At 55.9% G+C, this 21358-nt stretch overlaps 1 protein-coding gene across 15 annotated transcripts in view; it reads right to left on the reverse strand.

The window, feature by feature from the left end:
• Positions 1-21358, reverse strand: part of MBNL1 (muscleblind like splicing regulator 1) — an 88088-nt gene that overhangs the window by 27505 nt on the left and 39225 nt on the right. The window lies entirely within an intron of this gene.

Genomic DNA, 21358 nt, shown 5'->3' on the forward strand with positions numbered 1-21358 from the left:
ATGGGGCTGGCGGCCCAGCATCGTCCCAGGGGCCCCATCAGCCCCCACTGCCTGCTGGGTCAGGCCCATCTCTGCATACCTGTCTAACCTAAACGCCAGGCAAACATTGGGAAATGGTGAGGGCTCGCGAGGGCAGTGCCGAGAAAAGACATTTGTTTGCAAGCTGATCCACCTGCGCGTTACCTTCTGCACCCCTCCTCCTCCCTGCAGCATCGCCGGGAGCCCTGCTCACACCTGGGTGGGACGCTCAGCTGGTGCAGCTCCCGTGCTCCAGTGCAGGAACTGGCCTGGCTGCAGGGACACGCCACACCCCACCCAAAAACGCCCACAGATCCTCGGCTGGCACTTGCTCCCTGCCGCTGGCAGCCAGGCCCCGCACTCGCAGGCGCTGGCAGTCACCACTGGCTTCACAAGCGCTCAGCACACACCGCTGGCTGTGCCAGCGCCGCCAGGCAGCACCGGCACCCGGCGCTGCTCCGGGGAAGCTGGGTTTGCGTCCCGGCCAAAACCACGGCAGCTGGGTAGGCGAAAAAAGCCAAGCCAGGAGCCGCTGCCAGGACGGCAACTGCCGAAGAGTGAGGGCTGCCCCGCTGCATGAGGAGCCAGCGCAGGTCAGCCCAGACCCCATGAGCAGGGTCAGGTCAGGAGCTTTTCCTCCCGTTGCCTTCAGGGGAGCAGGGACATGGTGCCTGTCCCCGGGCGCCTTCCCACAGGCCACCAGAAGCACCTCCCAGCGATGAATGTGGTTTATTCCCATGTAGGTATTTGCACAATGGTTGAAAACGTGCAAAACTTAGACAAAAAAGACACCATTGTCAATCCAGCCTTGGAAAAATCACCCCCAAAATTCTGCATTCTGAAAACGCAGTGTAAGTACGTCTACAAGACTGGATCATCTGACAAACATGTTAGATTGTGATGTCACACTTGGGTATTACGAGCGAGAAACGAGTCCGTTACTGTGAGGACACCACCATGCTCTTCTTTACAACACCACTCTTCTCTCAAGCGCAGCACATCCTGTTTTTCAGGTCCCACACTAGATGTTGGAAACACACTGGCAATTCTTGCTCTCCAGAAGTGATTTTCTTGGGATTCACTTCTGAAACCGCAAGCTCCCCGATCCGCCGCAGCTACGGCTTGGGTAACACGGTATTAACAATTTTCACTTTTTCCCTGAGGGAATAATTACTGGAAATACCAGCAGAAGTCAATAGCTAATTAACGAGAAGATAATTTGAGTGTAGCATGCTGCAGAGCCCTCTGTGAAACTGCACCGCTGCCCCGCAGAGAAGCGTGACCCACCACAGCCCCGAGACACGCGGCACAGTGCCGCGACAGCCCCACGCTCGCCCACGGCCGCCGTGCAGCCCGCAGCTTCAGCCCAAGCCCTCCCTGCCCTGTCAACGTCCTCCCAAAGGCCGGCGGTGAGCCTTCCCCTCGCCCGCCGGAGCAGCGGAGACCGCGGCAGCACCCCCACTGCTGACCCCGGGCGGGTTTACACGTTAACGGCACGCGAGCCGCTCCTGTCCAACTGCACAACCTGCAGAGAAGGTGTCAGGGTGGCGTCGGGCCCAGCTCCCGCACCTGCGGCCCTGGTGTCTCTGGCACGCCGCTGCTGGGCTCTGCCCCGCTCCGGGTAAGGAGCGTCCGAACCCCCACCTCGCGCACGCTCCTTGTGCGGTATCTGCACTGAGGTCTGGAGAGCAGGTCCCCGAGTCCTGGAGTTTGATCAGTCACTATTAGGCCTTCAAAGCTGTCTTTAGAACTTGAGAACGTCTATGGCTTTCGGTATCCGCGTAAACTTTAAACCAATCCAAACACAAAATAATTACTTCCCAACACCTCTCCTTAGGAACACCGCCTAACCTGTCACCCAAAGGAGGATCCGCAAAGTCATCACGTTGGCGGACTTGGCTCCAGCCTAAAACTTTCTGGGAAAGCAGAGCCTGGTGATGCAATAAATAAGGTCTAATTAGCGAACTGCTCTCGCGAGGTCATTACTCCTCTGGGTGCAACCCGTCAGGACCCCACGGCACCGGCACCATGGACCTGCAGCATCCCAGCACAGCCCCCGCGCAAGGACACGGCTGCTCGCTTCAGAGCCAGCTACCTGCTGCCCCGCCGGGACCGCAGCGCTCTCCCCTCGGCCCCGTAGCCACAACGTCTTTTAACCAAGGGGCTGCTGCCCACAAACACAGCCACAGTACAGGACTGACGCAACAGCCTTCCAACTGGAATGCTCAGCATACACTGCTCCTCAGGATGTCCTGCAGCCAAATTAATTCTGCAATTAAAAACTGTTGCTTAGCAACGGGGTTTGAGATGCAGGAGAGGAAAGCAGGGTGCGGTGATGGCTGGCCACGGGCAGGCAGGACGGGGCGGGGCACACGGCCCGCAGCCCTGCCGGACCCCCACCTCCACGTGCAACAGGTACCAGCAGCCCTCCAGCGCCACGGGGACACGCAAACTGCGGCCCAGGCTCGGCTCCAGACTCTGCTCTGGCTTATTCCAGACCAAAACTGAAGTGAAGGGAACAGCAGCCCTGTGGAGCTGCTGCAGGATTTGAGCAAACATCGTTTCCTGAGGTGGCTTTGTGAAATTATGGGTACACGCATTACCCTGCATGCGGCACCGCTGCCGTTGCTGCTACCGTTACACCAGCGAGACAACCTCCACGCCGCAGGGTGTGAAGAACGTGGCTTTCAAGCGTAAAGGCCTCTACCAGCAGCAGGCTGTGATCTCTACTGATGGCCTCCGGCAGCCACCGCAGCACTGAACCACCTGCAACGTTGCGATGGACTCACCGAAGCAGTTCTGTGCCATCGGAGTTACCAGGCCTGTTTTCTAAAATCGGGAACATAACCCTCGAACAGTGACAGGCCACCTCCCAAAACCACCAGCAGCAGGTTCCCGTGCCCAGCAGGCACTGGCCGCACGTCCCACCTGCACGGCACGAACACTCACCACCCCGCCGCTATTTAATGCGTATCAGTGACTGACACAACTAAACCCATCGCCTTGGCATCTTCCCAACGCCCCCCAATACTGCGTCGCCGCAGCCGCGGATGCTCCACTGACGCCTCCTCCGAGCCGGGGGCTCTGCCTCTCGCTGGTGCCTCCTCACCAGCGCTGCTGGTACCCCCGTGCCGCGGGACCGCGAGCAGCTCGCACCCGCGCGAGCCAGCGCCAGCAACCCAGCACCCGCGCTGAGCGGCACAGCTGAGACAGATTAAGTCTGTTTGATCCCAACCAACCAGGCGAACACCTTCCTCTTCTAGGGAGCAGAAATTCCTCCCCGCAGCACAGCTCAGCGCGTTACAGCCCAGGCAGGAAGATGGCAGTTACGTAAAATCCGAATATTGCCTGTAAATGGTAAAACTATTTATATCAACCCCATGTGCTTTACAGGAAAACATTTAACTGCACGTTAAGCTTTTTTTTTGCTTTTTAAAAATAAACTGTTTGCACTCATTTTGTTGTAGTAGCTGGCCTGCCAAGCACGCATTCAGAGACATTTTTCTTCGTGCTGAACAAGAAGAGTGACCGGCCCTGTTTCACTGACTTGCAGTGCACAAGCCGCGGTCCGTGAGCCGATGGCTAGGCGTACGGCTGTGAAGGCAGGCAGCGATGCGGAGGCAGCACCACGATGGCGGCCGTACCGCCCGTTTGGAGGCCCGGCCCAGCGCGCGCCGGAGGAGCCGCTGCTCAACCACCCCCATTGCCGCGGGTGCCTCCCCACCACAGCGGCTGCGGGCTCGGCGCCAAGCCCTCCGGCTGGGAGCGGCGCTGGCTACTGCGCCCCCGGGCAGACTGCCCGTCCTTGCCCGTGGAGGCAGGCCTGCAGCACCCCGCACCGCAGCCAGCGACACCCGCGGCGGAGCCCCTGCTCGCACAGGGAAAGCGGCGGAAAACACGATAAGGGGTTGATTAAACAGCAGCGGATGAGAATAAATATTGACAACAACTGCTGAATTTCTGTTCAACAAAGGGTTTCACACAAACGCACAGCGGCCACCCGCAGCTGAATGTCCCCACCGTGGGACACCGGAGCGAACGAGCACGGCACTGAGCGCACGGCCACAGCACCAAGTGACACCAGGAGAGCGGCCGCATCCAGGCCACACGCGTGCCACCGCACCCCGCAACAACGCCCTGCGCTGCGCCACACCGCCCAGCGCGGATCTCTGTCAGCACCGGCGTTAGTGAAGGTCTCATGGAGAACGCACTTTTAACGAACAGCAACAATAAAATAAAAGGATAGAAATCATTGGGATAACTTTCTGGAGCCTTCAGCTCAGCGTGAACTTGTGTCCCCTTACGGCTTTCTGCCAGACCGCAGTAGCTGCCAAGTGTTAGCAAAGAAAAGCAGACGGTACTTTTAACAACAACAACAAAGCCCTGGGTTATCAGGTAGCTGAAATACGCGCTTATTCAGCCCTTACACACGGGCGCTGGGGAGCGGATTTGTAGTGGGGAGCGCGACAACATCACGAGAGCAGAGGGACCGGGCAGCCGGCGGTGAGACCAGCGCAGTGACGGCACACACACCGCGCCACCGGCACCACCCTTCCTTGCTGTGGTTTGGCCAAACCAGCCAGCTCACAGCGCCAACGAGACTCAGAGGAACTTCGCTTGTACCGGTACCGCACCTTCCTCTGTTTAAGGGCCGACTCTAGTGTCACAGCTCCCCAGAGCAGCCCCAGGCAGGCTCCGAGCCCCCCGGGACCTCCCTGGGCACCGGCCCATCCCAGGTGGAGTAGAACAGCAGCGCGCTTTGAACCCATCCCACTGGGAAACGTTTCACTGTCCCTACCGAACACGAGCAGTGCAAACCAAAAACCTCTCTCCGTCCAACACACCTCAGCTTCACAAGCACGGCTGCTGCTTTCGGGGTGGCTCGGGAGGAACCACAGCCGCTGGCCATACCCGCGCTGGTGCTGGTTTTGCCCCAGGTGAGACGCGGGGTCGGTGCGGCCCAGGCTGCTGGTGTGGGTCTGCCAGAGCCGGGTGAGGGGGAGCGGGACCTAACGGGAGCCAGCGGCCACCGCCGTGGTGACACTGGTGGCATTGCTGCCAGGGGGCCAGGGACGCAGCCCCCAGATCTCTGCTGGGGCTGCGCCGCGCTGCTTCCCCATCCTGACAGCGCCAGTGCCCCCAGCCTCCCGCAGGCACCCCCTCTGCCTTCACAAAAGGAGAGCTCTGACTCGCCTGAACTTGCCAAGATGCTCTGTCTCACTTTTCGGCATGATGTGCTTCTGGTTATAATAACTAAATGGATTCGGCTACAAGTTTTGTACTTGTTAACTATCTCTGCGCATCTTTTCACATCCAGGGTAGCCATAAAACACACCGAAGTGACCACTTAATGACGTCTTTGTGCGTGTACCTCGTAGACAGAGTTCTCAAACTCTCTAATTTATCGTGTGGGCTCATACTGCTAACGGCACTTGTACGGGAAGAAAGGAAGAAACGCAGAGGAGCTGCCAAAGTGCCGTGAACTCAACAGGCTTAAAAAAAAAAAAAAAAAAAGAAAAAGGAAAACAGAGTAAGCAGGGTCTCAGCACGAACCCAGGAGGAAAGCGAACAGCGCAGCGGCGAATCCTGCCCCACTGCTCCTGAAGTGTGCCGGGAGCTGCCCCAGGCTGGTGGGCAGGGCTCAGTGCTGCTGCCAGCCCGCGCACGGGGACCGAGGGGACGCAGGCAGGGGACGTGCTCCGGGGTCTGCCCGAGCCTCTCCCCCAGCCAGCGGCGTGGGACGGATGATACACCTTCTGCTCTGGCCTGGCCAAGCCCTCGCCCTGCCATCACCGGCAGTTCCAACCGCACAGCCGCGAGCGGAGCAGATGGGGAGAAGCAAGGGGAGACGCAGAACAGTCCCAGCTGCAGGAGCAGTGGCACAAGGATGGGGACTGTGGCGTGGATGGGGACACTCACGCCTGCACCACTTTGTGTTGCACCTCCCTCCTCCTCCGGCACGGCACCCACGACGGCATCACCAAAGCGTCTGCGCAGGGCAAGTCAGCCTGTCACGCGGGGTAGGGCAGAGCTGGGGACTCTACCAACCCACCCCCAACCTTTGCTTTGCAATGGCCACTGGCAAACGCTTACGGAAATACAAACTTGTTCATGTTATCACAAATATTTGTGTACCCACAGTGTCTGTACATACACGTTACATGTACCAATTCATCAATATTTCTATTCACACCACCGCCACTCCCACGTCACACAGACTGCGGACTGAGACACAGTAACACTACATTTCTTCCCAAGCATCCCTCCACCTGCCCCCCAACCAATGCTGTACTGCGGGACGAGAGGGAATTGTGTTTTTCCAGGCCTACACAGGAAAACCGAATGCCCCCCCCAGTCGGTTATCTGCCAGGGGCTGCATGTGGACAATGACAGTATTGAAACCTACAGAACGTTTCCAGCAAGGACTTCAGAGCCTGCTCCCTCTGAACGCCTAAAGCCATGAAATCCTGTTAGAGCAATCTCTAGTAATCCCCATGATCCTTACTCAAGCATATAATAACTAACATTTTAAGAGTAAAATGAATGACTTTACGTCAAGATCAAGCAAAAGACACGCAAGGTTTAATCTATTTATCGTTACAGCTTCACGCAGGGCCAACCAGCAAGCGGCAGCGAACAAAGCAGTGCTGCACAAAGCCACACAAAGGCTCACCAGCCGCAGGTACGCAGGATTCAGTTTATCACCGCCGTTGCTCACAGTGTATAATCTCCCCGTAAATGACTCCGTCTGAAACCCAGTCCCTCCGCCACCCAGCCTCTGCGCTTACGGTCTGGGCAGTCCCAAGTAAATAACTACAAAGAGCAGCCAGCTGAAGAGCCACCGGGTTCCCCTGCAACTGTTTAACGGCCATACTGCAGTGTAATTAATATTTAATTAGCATTTTCAGGCTTCTGATTTGTTTCGGCGAGGCGTGAGAGAAAACAGTGAAGTTGTCAAACGCTGCATCCAGACTGGGGGAACAAACAAAAATGGTCCCAGCCTTCATTCAGTAGAGCCGCTGGAACAGGTCACAGTTACTCAGAGCAAAATTAAACAGGGATGCCAGAGCAGGAATGGCTCCGTGTATGGTATCATACCCTCTGGACATAGTTGATGTATTTCAGAATTGTTTAGAAACCCGTCCTGGCTGTTTGCAGGGGTGTTCACACCGTCCCCACCCCGGCTCCATCGCTGCTGTCCAGGGTGTTCGCTCTGCGCTGCCTCCAGCGCCTCCCGCATGCTCCTTACGGCTCCTTTGGCTCAAGCACAGTTTTCTTGTTAGTGATCAAACATAACTTTTAAGGTAGGTATATGCACATGTAAGATACAAAAAAAAACCCCAGATGTAACTATTTTCGTTCGGTTTTGCAGTGCACTGGCATTTTAAGTCTCTCCTACCTGGCGAAACTGGGAGGTGGTTGGCATGGTGATCTCACCGGGATAATTGGTGTCCTCGCCCAAGCGCAAATCCGCAGCAGAATTCTCCATTATGGGTGCTATATTTAAAACGGAACTGCTGGAGTTTAAAAATAAAATCTTGCTTTTGTGATTCCAAGACAGAGAAATTGCCATCACCTGTTGCTTGCATCTGCAAGCAGAGAGTAAGCGGAGGCCAAACATGGCGAGCGTGCCAGCCGAGCCTCCGCGGCAGGAGCGATGCCAGCCTGATGCTCGATTTGTAAAGCTCTTCCCTAAACTGCACAGGCACGACACAGAGCGCTACTATGGCACCTTCAGAATAAATTCAACCTGGAACACACGGAACAGGCAGAGCAAACAAGTGGCATGAGAGAGGGCAAGGCACCGTCGCTGCGCCCGTCCTGCACAGAGCGTGGGACTGAGCTCAGCGGGGCCACTGGCTGCAGGAGGGACCCCCAGCCCCACCACCCCCGAGGCTGTGTTCAGCTCCCACCGACACGTGTGGCCGCAGCGCGTCCCCTGCCTGGCACCCCTGCCCAGAGGGAGCAGCCAGTCCTTCCCACGTACCCAGGACCAGCATCCCCCCCGCCGCAGCCGGATGTGGCCAGAGAGCAAAGGGCCCCTTCCGAGACTGCGCAGGGGGCCTGGGGCGAGGACCAGAGCAAGGACCCGGGGGGAGAGGGAGAAAGTCTCTCCCCTTCGCACAAAATCAGTTCCTTTAGAAAGGGAAGCGCACTTTTCCCCGCTTCAAGCTCTGAGGAGGCTTTCCGGCAACGCGACGCCATTGCATCGCAGCGATGGTGTCTGAGACACAAGCAACACTAACAGGTTACAGCTGCAAACCGCCATGCTGCTTTCTGAACAGGAGAGATCTGATAACCAGTGCGCAATACACGCACTGCAAACCCAAAAATATCCTTCAAAACAAGACAGAAAATATTTTCAGAGAATTTCCCTTTAATTATACATGTGATTAATTCCCCTCTTGAAGCTCAGCATCTCATTTCCAGCACTTTGCTCCAACAGCTTTCCACAGCGGCGTAGCTGTGCCTGCAGCTGCGCCTGCCTGCACCTCCACCGCTTCAGCAAAGTGCCTGTTTTTTTTTTTTTTAATATCAGTAATCAGAAGGCAGTCCTTTACACACCGGGGAAGTGGCAGCAGCGGGTGAATCCTCAGCAGCGCAGCGGGATCTGGAGCTGCCCACGTCACACCTCCCCGCCGCTTCCGAGACCGACGCCTGTTTTCAAGGCACAAGAAGGGCAGAGCGCTGCAGCCCTGTGGGACTCACTCAAAAACACAGACAAGACGACGAGCTGGTAATACAGAGCTCGAAGGACACACGGCGTGGGGTACACTGAGAAAGGAGAGCCTGAGCGCCGGTGTTCGGGATACAACCCTGGAAACGCTGCAGAGGGGAGGGGGCTCAGACAGTCCAACGGTGACAAAAAGGAGGACGCTCCCCCCCCCTACTCTCCGGTACTAAAGTCATCTCATGGTTTGGTCTGGATCTCCAAAATCCTCATGGCTATAAACCTCTTCTCTAACATCCTCCGAGCATCGGACTCATTCTGCAGGCTCGTTCTGTACGTACTCCATTCCTGTCAGCCTTCATGCACTATCGCCCCTTACAACGCAGGTGAATTTGCTGGTGCATTTTGCACCCGTGGTGTTTCATTTCTCCCGGAATCCAGGCACGCTGGGTCCCTGTCGGGCGAGGCCTTAGGCAAATCAGCACACTGCATTACGCAGGCAGGGAAACGCGGGAGGTGTCTCATCCCACGGATACCGTGGCTGCTGAGGGACCAGCCCAGGTGAAACGGGGACACCGACTGCAATGCTCTGCCGCGCCGGGCGATACGTCAGCGGCCGCGCGGCCTGCCAGCGCCGCGCAGCTCCTTCTCGCGTTTATGGTTAAGGTCACTGCTGAGTAACAGAAAAATTAACGTCATATCAATAAATTGTTCTCCACTTTCCAACAGCTCACCGGCGGCCCTCCTTCAGCAATCTGAAGGTCAATTGCTGTCATTATTTTTTGTCTGGATTTTTATGGCAGAGGATGATTGAAACGCATCGGTGAAAACTGCAGCCCCGCACCACCGACACCGGAAATCACTGCTGGAATCGTAACCTGAAAACGCCAACACATCGACATGTTTGGGGTGTTTTACTGACGAGGTTACGTAACAACTATACATCTGTTTTCTTGCTATCCCTTTTGTAGTGTTTTTCCTTGCTTTTAGCAAATAGAATAAATTTGTCAGGCACATATCTTACTGATTGAAAAACAATTAATATGCACCAACTGAAACTATTCCTAAATTTGACTTAAAATCACCTAACATCATCAGCGGGGAGGTACCTGTTAAAGCACGATTTCATTCAAGTGAAGTTAAATGGCAAATTCTAATTGAAATATGAAAAATTATTAAACTGTATTTCAAAATAGCATTTGAATTTGCAACATAACCGAGCACAAGTGAAATAAAGCTTTCTGAGTCCACATTTTGTGTGGCCACTGCCCGAACAGAGCGCCCCGCTATCTCCTTCCTGAGGGTGAGACCTCGCACCCCATCCCGCGGGCCCCATACAGCTGCTCCGCCGTGGGTCCCACGCCAGCGAAGGGCATCTCAGCGCCGGTGGCCGCCGTCAGCCATGCTCCGCGCACCCTGCCCCATTCGGGCGCCCGTGCCGCGCCGCCCGTCTGTGCTTTTGATTTCTCCTCCTGCCAAGGTCTCCCTGAACCACGCTCGCTCCTCAAGCAAGCCCACGCGTAAGAGGTGCCTGTCCAGGCTCATTTCTGCAGAAGGACCCTGCCCCAGCTCGGGCTGCCTCGCCGCCGTGCTCCCTCTGCTTCGGGCTGGCAAAGCTGGGGTGAACGGATCCGCCCAAGGGTTCATTACAGGCTGGCGGTCCCAGAACCCCGCTTCCTACCCCAAAACACGGCCGGCTCACAAAGGGCCTGCTCTGACACCGGTCTGGTGACAAGGGAGACCCACTGACGCGGGATTACTCAAAGCAGCACCGGGCAAGGCCAGCTCCGCTCCGCGGGTGCTACCAGCCCCAAACACTAACCAGAACTGCTGGCAGCTGCAGGCTCCCAGTGCCTCGCGGGAGATGCTCGGTGTTTGGCAAGACTTCTCTGCCTCTCCTGCTGGTCTCCCTCTGTAAGGGCTGCCTGCGTTTTCAGTCCAGCCAGACAAATTAAGCGCAGCGCGTTCTGCTCGCTAGGAAAACCCACTAACTGCAGGGCACGGCCGTCCGGTGAAAGCGGCTGCGAGGTGGCAGGGAGAAGTAACCTGATTTTCAGGAATGCGAACAGCTCTCCGGTTCCTAACCCCCACGCGCCTGGGACATCTGTACTTTACAGCACACTTTCTCAGATGGAAACACACCGCTCCAGTAACATCCACACCTTCCTGCCTAATCACTGCTCATACCCGGCGCTGCCAAAGTAAACCCAGCGCAGCAGCTACGGAGGGGACGGGGAGAGACGCCGGGACACTGCAACAGATGCTCCCTGGGCATTTCAGCAAACAGCAGCGTTTTGGGGGTGTGGGCACAGCTGTGCGGGTGCCGCGGGGCAGAGGTGTGCGCAGCACAGGACAGGCTGCCTCTGGCAGCTGACACCAACTTCTGCCTTTGGCAACCGAACCCTAACGCTTCTGGCCCTTTTTGTACAGCTTGCTTACACAGTAATCAAATTAAGGTCATTCAGCCTACTCAGTAATAAAAAAAGGAGAGACTGAAATAACACACACAGCCACACAAGAAAGGGCAATGGAGGAGGCATGGTTCACATTTATCCCTAATTGCACTGGATTTCCAAACTGGTTTAGTTTAATTTCACTACACCACAAAACATTAAGGCCCGAGATGCAATTTCCACAGGGGCTTCAGCTCTGAGGGCCGACGGACCACTCGGGTCCATCACAGTGGGCAAAACCTGGACATTGTGGGCAGCACGCTCCATAACAGCTCACAGCTCGCTGCGTACGTGGTACCACGCGTCTCGACTGCGGCTGCGGCCACAGCCCTGCCAACGCCCTGTGCCGCTCCATCTTCCTTTGAACTTTCTCCAGGCCAACGCTCATTAAACCCTCTCCACTTGTTAATATCCAGTCGTTACCCCTGTTCCTTACCTTCAAGAGAGAGCAGAAGGCCTCCTCTCACTCTGGTAGAGATCCAGAAGACACCCATAACTCAGGTCCCGCTGTCTGCAACACCAGGAGCCGAGAACGCTGAGCCAGCGCCCGCGGGCGGCCGTGGGAACGGCAGTGGGAGCCAAGCCAGGGCAGTTTGGAGGCAGTGCCCTTCCTAACGCCAGTCAAAGGGCTCGAAGCACCAGGTACAGGTACAGCTATCATATGGTTGCACATGAACACCGAGGACTGGCACATGTGCCTTTTACAGCCAAAAAGAGCTGCTCCCCTCCACACACATCCCACGGCCGTGCAGGCGGCCCTTGGCCGAGCCAGCCAGGGCAGCTGCCTGCACCCGCCCGTGCCGCCGATGGCTTGGCACTGCACGACACCCAACAGGGCTCGTCCCTGGCCACCGAGAGAGCGTGTCCAGTGCAAATGATGTATCTGTGTGCGTAAAACGGGAGAACATTAACCCTAAAACACGGGCTCCGACACAAGCGCTTACAGCACGCTCAAAGCCTTGCCTGCTGCTGCAGGAGAAATCCCCCAGCAGCGGACGGGGAGCAAGCCTACAGGAACGGGGCGAGCTGTGCCGTACGGGCGCTGCTCATCCCCGCAAAACCCACGGAGCCTAGCTGGGAATGGGTGCTGTTCCACAGAATTCAGTAACTGACAGAATTCAGCACATGCAAGTTAAAACAATCAAAATTAATACTTTTTACAGTGGTATAGTGCTGCCAAAAAGGAAAAAAAAAGAAGAGGGAGATGCTCTCCCCCACGCAGCCACGCCTGCTGTGGTCCATGAGTGTTTTAATTCTGCACAAGACAAACTATTTTCCATTCTGTGTTATTTTTTACACCCAATTTCTGCTAAGTGCTATTCATTTTCCACCAGCTTTCTCCCCATCAACTTTCAGAAAATGTTTCTCTGAAGGAAAGCAAATTTTTAAACTCTCTGAAGAGAGCATACTGCCGCAGCGTTCTGCGGTGCAGCCGGAGAGGCGGGCAGGGGAGAGTCAGCTGCACCAACTCTGCAAAACCAGTTATTCTCCTTCCACTATGCTGCCAGCATTTCCGGTATTGCCAGTTAAAGAATTTAGGGATAAATTTCAGATTTTTTTTTTTACTGAATCGGCTGATTTTCAGAAAGGCCGAGTGCTTTGTACCCCTCACAGTTTGTTGAGATGCTGATGTAATTAACAGTGCCCCAGGCACAACTCCACCAGAACCGCAGTGGGCCTGGCACCGTGCCCTCCGCGACCCAGCAGCATTGCCTGGCAGCCGGCAGCCCCTCCCGGGGCGCCAACACCCCCCCCGCCCCACTGGCCCCCAGCCCGCCTTCCGAAAAACAGGGGAAACGCCTGGAGTTGTTTCAGGATGTCTGAGTAAGCCCTCGGTGGCAGGGCAAGGCGAGGCCCTGACTCAGTTACGCATGGCCACCCTAATACACAAAAATAACTTGTTTATTCCTCCTGATGGGTTATTTTTACACCAGCAGTCCGGGTATCTGTGGCGGTTTGCTGCCGCTGGCCTCAGCGAAGGCACGCAGCGGGGGCCGGCCGCGTGAGCCCCACAGGGTGTCGGATTGGGGATGTCCCGTCCGGCCTGGCCATCCCGCCCCGGTGCAGAGCACTGCGCTGCGGGGCTGGGAGAGGCCCTCGTACCCCTGGTACCCCGCCAGCCGCTGCCCACCCTGCCAGGCGCCCGGGGAGAGCCCTCCTCCTCCTCCAGCCGGCACGGCCAGTGCCTCCGTGCTGCCCTTGGAGCTCCGGAAGGAAAGCCTGTGCCTGGGCCGCTGCTGGAGAAGAAATGTCTGACTTCCAGTTGTCTGGAGGAAAGCCCTTCTAAATCTGCCAGTGAGGCAGAAACAACTCCTTCACGCACGCGAGCGGCATTTGTCAGCTCAGGGCAGCTGAGGAGAACCTAACGCTGCCCACCCTGGCTGCCCCCGCTCCTCGCTAAAGGAAGAACCAAAGTGCAAGCTCCCCTTGCGCAGCCTGAGCGCTGGTTCACGGCGCGCTCCTGGAGCAACCAGCTAAAGCTCTTCCCTATTAAACACTGGTTTTGGCGGATACAAGTCCAGCCGAGCAAAGTGAACAGCCGTAAGGGCTGCTAATAGCAAAGCGCGGCTGGTGAAAGGCCTGTGGCAGCACCCGGGAGCCGGAGCGGATGGCAGCAGAGGAAGCTGCTGGCAAGTCAACATTGCTCAACACGACAGCAGTACTGGGGAAAAACTGACAGAGTGGAATAACAGGAAGCTTAGTCACTTCTGGACAAAAAAAGCAAAGCGCAGAAGGGAGGGGAGCCGAGCGGCAGGCCGGAGCATCTGGGAGGGCCCGCAGAGCGGGGCTCGGCTGGTGGGACAGGCGGGCACGGGACACAGGACCGTCCTGAGAGGGCTGCCTCGCCCAGGGGTGCTGCGCAGCCCCGCTCCAGCAAAGCCTTCGTGAATCCAGCAGAAACTGCCGCCCAGGCTCCTCGTGTCCCCACAGACTCCAGCTAATGACCTGTGCTAATGACTGAGGTTCAGCTGGTTAAACCACATCCCCAGCTTCTCCTCCGCCCCTCGTGCACGGAGGGCACCACAGCTGCTCAGCTGGGCGCAGACAAGAAAATACCAGGGGAGGGCTGAAATACAGCAGCTGGAATTCACAATGATATTTAACTCTGAACAATTAGCAGTACCTCTCCAGCCTACCGCAGACCAGGACACCCACACCTTTCACCGACACCGATCGCTCGCTCCCATGAGGAACCAGCGCTGGAGATGGCCGGCAGCTGGATGGCAGCGCTGGAACCGCAGCTGAGGAGGGGCCCCCACCCCACCAAAGCCTCGCCCCGGAGAGCGTTCTGCTGGTGTACAGAAGGAGCACGTGTCGGGGCCTCTCCAGCAACACCATAAGGGTATTTGCAGACCATAGGGACACTTTGCAGAAGCCTCAGAAGTGGGGAGAAAATTTGAGAAGATCAGATGTGTCTGATGGTGATCCTGCACGCTGAAAAGCGCTCGTTACCCTGACACGCCATCTGCATGCTCACTGATGGATGGGTACCGGCACTGAGTGTTCATAGAGGGACTACGTGAGAAAAACACAAACCCAGAATGTTCTTACATCAGCTGGAGGGGCAAGAGAGAAAGACAAATTTGAAATAATTACAGAGGCTAGATAAAGACAGCAACCAAACCATGCCAAGATGAAGATAAGCTTGATTAATAAAGCTTTTTACTGCATAGGCAAATGAATGAAGGAAAGGATGTAATGGATAAATAGTTCAGCAGCAGAGAAATTAAAAAGAATGAAGTTTATGGTTTAAAAATTACTGCGATGAAGATCGGTCGATAAGTAACACACATTTCAGTGGCATAAAAGAGACCTAGTTGGTACGTTTGGTACCGGGAGGAGAAGGAAGAGTGAAAAGTCTTTACCAAAGAACAAGTTTCAGCAAGTAAGACTAGCAAAAGAAAAGTGTTGTGAGGAAATAAAGGCCGATCCATCAGGTTTGTTTTACCCAACAGCGTGTGCTGAGGCACAACAAAAGCCTCCCAACCAACCAACCAGCCTCCCAGTCCCCGCAGGCTGACCGCTGCACTGGCTGCAACCAAGCGCCTGCGTGTACGGCTGGGGGCCTGGGCCAGAAAGCACCGCTGCGCCGGACGGTCCAAACACAGCCCTGAAGTGCTACAACAGCTACACGGAAAAACAAAAGGCATGGGAGGACACCAGTCTCAGCTGGCGGGAGGGGAAGCCTGCGCTGCTGCGGCAGCAACGCGCACGTTCAGACGCCCCACGCGTGCAGCGGGGCTGCGAGAGAGAGCACGGCAGAGCCCGTGCGGGGAGGAGGCCCTGGCAGCCAGCGCGCGGCTCCAGCGTCCCGGCCAGCGTGGGCCGAGCCCAGCACCGTGGCAGGAGCGCTGCCGACACCGCGGCGTGGGACGGCGGACCTGCCGGCGCAGGGCAAAGGGCCGGCCAGCGGGCGCTGGGGTGAGGTTGGCCCAGCAGAGCCGGCATTGGCATCCCAGCTGGACAGACAGGGCTGGCCGGCAGCGCAGGGAAGCGCCAGAAGTGGCTCCTGGCCACAGGCGCCGCAGGATGACAGCAGAGCCACGGACAAGATGGTGGCAGGGCCACGGCCGAGATGGCAGAGCTCAGCAGAGGATGGAGCAGGACAGCTGAGCCAGGTGGCTCTGGGTCCACCAGCCCAGACTGTTCCTGCCCGGCTCCAGAGGGGCTCAGCCGATGCCACAGATAAAGTTTTGTTTCATTTCTAATTTGCAGTGGCCAGCTGCGGCTCGCCTTCACCACACAATAACGAAACAACACCCGAGGCACCGGCTCAGTCCAACATCCAGCCACCGCACCCTCAGGTCAGCATCCGCCACACCACGATCCAATAATCACTAACACTGGACATGGAAACACTAATGAAAGTTGGAAGTTTCAACCCACACCGATGAAGAGTTTCCTGCTCAGAGATCTGCCTGAAGCAGAGGGGAATGGCGGGACGCCGCTGACCCAGCAGCAAAGCGGACTCAACAGCTATCGGTCACAGATTTTTTTTTTCATACAGCTTGGGAATAATTTCCTGCACTAAGTGCTTTCCAGGCCTCATAGCACTGATACGGTAGATCAATATTTTACAAAGACAAAGCTGCCTGACGGATGTATGCACTAATTAAACCACAGCTAACAAGCAGCACTGCTGTCATCACACACGCTGTACCCCGTTCAGCTTTTACACCAGGGGTTTGGCCTTGCTCACTTTCTACATAAAACAAAACAACAATAAAAGGACAGAACAAAAGATCCCCTGTAAGTCACAGCGCGCAAATAAAGATGATATCTATGTTGTCCGTACCAGCACAGTGCAAATATAATGAAGGCTAGGAGAACGCATCCCTTGCTCTCGGGAGCTCTCTGTCTTCTCTCTGTTGAAGCCCCTGTATGGGCTTTACTTTTAAAATGCAACTCTGTTCACGCAAATACACACACACACAGAGCACAGATCCACGCTGTCGGCTCCTCACGGCCCCAACAAAGCTGGAAGCACTGGGACCACACACCGGGGAAAAAAAGGCAGTGCCACCTCAGAAAAGCTTATGAAAGATGTGACAGCGACAGCAGAGGAGCAGAAAGTACACAGACACAGCAGACACTGATTTTCAGTGTCCGTAAGGCGTACAGAGCATCCGGCTCTGGAGGAGTACAGGTGAAGATCAGGCTGCCCGTGCTATTTCACGTGAGCTGTCAAACAGAGGAGGTCAATGGACATGAATTGGTGGGAAACACATGGCAAGATTTATTTGTCTAAAGTTAAATAATCACGAAATATGCCGAAACACTGCTTTGTGGCCAGAACTCCCCTTAATTGTTTATTTTAACGCGGGCAGTGACAACTGCGATGTCCCGTCACAAAACCAGACAGCAGACAGGAGCAGCAGCTCTCCTCTGCAGGGACACCCCGCTCCCAGGTCCCGCCGGCGCGGGGGCAGCGGCGGCCTGCCCCGGGGCCAGTGGACTGGGGGTCCCACCACCGGCAGCCAGGCACAAACCCCACGTGCAGCGGTGAAGAGGAGGGCACTGCTTGTTTTACAGAAGCGATCCCTCCGTAGGACGTGGCATTCGCACTCATGGAAATTTCAGTTCGTTACAAGACATTTCAACAGCTCCGCTGCCTGTCCCATATACACCGAGAGAAAGCAAACACCTCTGCAGATGCAGTCTGTAGCGCGTACGGCCTCAAAAACAGCCCTATGGCCTGGAGACTCGACGCTCTCACTTGAAGTGTTCAGCAATGTAGCTGGTGGGAAATTAAAAATTTTCCATGTGTGGGAGCCGACTGAACCGATGAAACAAAAAGTGACATTCAGAAGGCAGACCAGCGTATCGTGATCTCATTTGAGAAGCACTTCTTCCCCTCAGCTCAGCATGCGTGAGGCAGAATCAAAGTCCCAGAGATGAGAGCAGCGGCCTCAGAGCCGGGCTGGAGCACCACGTCACAGGTGTTTGCTCTCCAAGATCCTAAATTCTCCTCCAAGGGTCGCGGCAAAGGACTACACACGGCTTCACCGGCACGCACCTCCCTCCTCCTCTTCTGCATGGATGAAGGCATTTAACGCCAGGCTTCTCAGCAGTGCTGGCAAAATGAGTTTTCCCAAGAATGAGGGCTGGAGCCCTACTGCTCCTGTCACAGAAACAGGAGGAGAACGGAGAAGAGGAGGGAGAGGAAGAGACGGGACCAGAAGCCAAGACAGAAGGAAAGGAGGAAGATGGCTGAAGGGAGACCTAAAATTCCTGCCCGTGGTTGCTCCCACCACCATTCCAGGTGGTGCCACACGATGCACCACTCTCCTTCTCCTCCTCGGGCTTCACAGTAAGGAGAGCAAGACCAGAGAGCGAGGAGGATCCTAACTGCGGCTGCCTTCCCGCGCTCCCAGCCCTGGCCCTAGGACAGTACCTGAACTTGTACCGGGCAGGCCCTTGAGGAATCCCCCGCCCTCCGGCAAGGGCTCGGCACGGGTGTTTCCGCCCCGGCACACAGGTCCCAGCTTCCAGCTGGTACAGCACCTCCAGCCATCCCAGCGCTGGAAGCGACGCAGGAATACCAGCGTCACTGGGAATCCCGGCCTTTCTCGGCTCCCGAGGGCGAAGATGTCTTTTAAACAAAGCTGAGGAGCAGAAGCTGAACTGAGTAATTTGTCAGGTGACCAAAACAGAACTTAAGCAGTCACTGAATAACATTTAATTTATTGTTATTTTAATAAGAACACGGAGAAATTAATAAAGCCACTACAGACGGTGCTGGACAACTGACCTTTTGCTGTACTGCAGACAACACTAAAATCCAGCAATGCTTTCCAAATTTTAAAAATTAAATATAGGTGTATTTTTAGCAACTGCTACTTTCAATTTGTTCAAGCACAAAGCAGTTCTTAACTCACAAAAGGCCCTTCCAGCTGCTGAAGGCTCCTCTTCAGATACAAACCGAAACCAATGCACAAAACACAACAGCCTGAAAAAACCTCGGAGGAGCCACCAGGCACCAGTTGCTGGAATAACGCACAGCAAGGCCAAGGACTCAAGAGCCACGGGGTGAAACTGCTGGTGTCTAAGCAGCGACCCATGGCCACTTTATCTCCTCGCTACAGGCAGGGTCACAGGCTGTACCGCGATAACAACTCTGTCGTCCTAACAGCCGCCCTCCTGCCCCGAGGGAAATCCCCATTCACGTCCCCAGGGAGGCAGAAAAAAAGCCAGGAAAGGGACATTCCAGCTCCAGAGACCTTCTGGAATCACCGTGCACAGCCACCATGTCGGCAGCTCCAGAGGGGAAGCCCGAGGACACAGGGGTGAGACACTCCTGCGGACCTCTGGACCCCGCCAAAACTTTTGGCTCCCGACGCCCGCGGAGCTGCCGGCAAGCCCTGCTCATGGAGCCCAGCTCCGGCCTGCTGGAGACACCGCCTCCTCCCCAGCCTCAGCTCCAGGGGAGGAGGGGATGTCTTGCCGCGGGGTGTGAAAGGAGAATACTGACTAGGCTTTGTGAATGTTTTCCTTTTCCTAAAATTATTTGTCATGTTTCAAATACTTCACTGTAAAAGTTTTACTTACAGGTTTTCTAAAGACAGGTGTTTTTAAAAAATAAGTAAATAGTTAATCTATTGTATTCACCCTACTTTACTAAGTCTTTAAGGTTCACCACTGAGAAAATAAAAGAGTCAGCAGGTGCCTAACCCTACTCAGGTTACTTGGGGTTTCCCTTGTGTCTTCGGAGGGAACAAAACTCTGCCCTTACCCCACAGTCCTGCTTCCGTTAAACCAAAGGAGAACACCTCCCCTGCCTTTCACCCACGTGCTCCGAGGGAGCTCTTTCGGTTTCCTGCACGTGAGCCAACCGACGCCACAAAGAAAGCAAGTACAGAAGAATTTTTAAAACCAGCCTGACTTAAAAACCTGACATGATGTAGCTAGATGGAAAGCCGGAGAAAGCAGTGCAGTTCGATCAGTAAATCGCCTAACAGTTGGAACACCTCTGCTATCTACACGATGCGAATCACAGCACAGGTATCACAAACAGCTGACACGTGTGCGCGCACACACACACACACACACGCGTGTGCCCGCTCCCAGGACCGCAAGCCTGCCCGCTGGCAGCTCACTAATGAGCGACAACACCTCTCTGTGCGTGGGTGCCAAGCGCCTTCATCAGAATCCAGACCCATCACCGAACTCGGAGCAGTTTCGATAACAGATCTACTCAACGCCACACCCTTCCAGGCCCATCTGAAGCAGCACACGGACCACGAGCGTACCGCGTTGCGCACGCTGGGCCGGACGGAGCCCCCAGCTCGGCCTTGCCGTGGCAGGCGGCACCGGGAGCACCAGGGCACGTGCGGCCGCCCCGGGGACACAGAAACGGCGCACGGCCTCCAGCATCCCACACCGCTGGGGCGGCGGCGAAACTTCCCCTGTAGCCATCTTTTCAGTGGCTAACCACTTCGGAATTTACACATCTAAAATCACCAGAAACATCTAAACAATACACGTGTGACAAATATCATGTTAAAATATTTTACATATTGACATTAAAATATCTTCCGCTAATGGCCTGAAACATTGAGGCGGCCTCTGCTTCCCTTGCTATTTTTGGCGCCTTACTTAACTAAGCCAAATGTTAAAAGTTGCCACCAAGGCAAAATTAGGCGCACTTTCCTCCATATTAAAAAAAAAGGAAAATCCATCAACAAGTATCAGTTTTCTCTTTGGGTACATTTAAAATCACACCAGTAACCATGCTCAGAAGTAGGTATGAAAAACTGTCTTACAAAAAGCTGGCAGAAACTGAGAGCAAACGCACCTTCTCAAGGAATTTAAGAGCCCCTCTGTGTGCCACATCCAACAGATGCACTGCCCCGAATGGTTTAGTTCTCGACGCCTCTTGTGTTCTACTCCTCCTTCCTCTTCCCTCTGCCCACACCCTCAGAACAGAGTCCTTTCTCCTCTGGTGCCTTTCAGGCGCTGTAACGGCGTCTGCCCTCCTCCGGCCTCACGCCTTTCTTCTGTCTCCTGTCTCTCCTGATTTCTTTGCTTCTTCTGCTTTGATTTAATCGCCTCCCTACACATTTTATTTCTGGAAGCTGAGGAAGGCCTGGGGTTGTCACCTCCTCTTCCCCTTTGACTACTTTCTTCTTTTGGTCCCCTCCGACGACTCCCGTCTCCGCGCAGGCCAAAGGTGCCTGCTCAGCAAGGGCCTGCGCCCGCTCCCCGACCAGCGCCTTCCCGGGAGCGGCTCAGCGACGAGGGGCGGCTGAGCCCGGCCACCACGGCCCGTCCTCCGCTCACGGCCTCAACCGCGCTGCAGCGGCCAAGAGGAGCCCGGAGCCGCTTTCCTGTGCGGAGCCCTGCCCCACGCAGACCTGCTGTGCTGTGCTCTCAGACAGGAGCCGGGCTGGGAAGCCACGGGCGCCATGACTTACCTCGGCGCAGGGGTACACCAGCGGGGAGGCGGCAGGGGTGACGCTCTCCCGGCCATGCCAGTGCCTGCCCATGGTTTCTGTGAGGCAGCCATGCCGTCTGTGGTTCCCGCTCGCAGCTGCGGCTGGGCTCCCGCGCCCAGGGCCAACTGTCACGGCCGTCGCCCAGGTTTCCGCAGGAGCCCAGCCACAGCGGGGGCCGCGCTCGGGTCTGGGCCTGGCTGGGTGGCACCGTCCCGGCAAACCTCAGGGCAAGAGCTACCCCAGGCAGGCGCGCAGCGCAGTGAGCGATCCCCGCACTCTTG

The sequence above is a fragment of the Chlamydotis macqueenii genome, chromosome 9 (genome assembly GCF_036417535.1).
Source record: "Chlamydotis macqueenii isolate bChlMac1 chromosome 9, bChlMac1.mat, whole genome shotgun sequence".
NCBI classification, from domain to species: Eukaryota; Metazoa; Chordata; class Aves; order Otidiformes; family Otididae; genus Chlamydotis; species Chlamydotis macqueenii.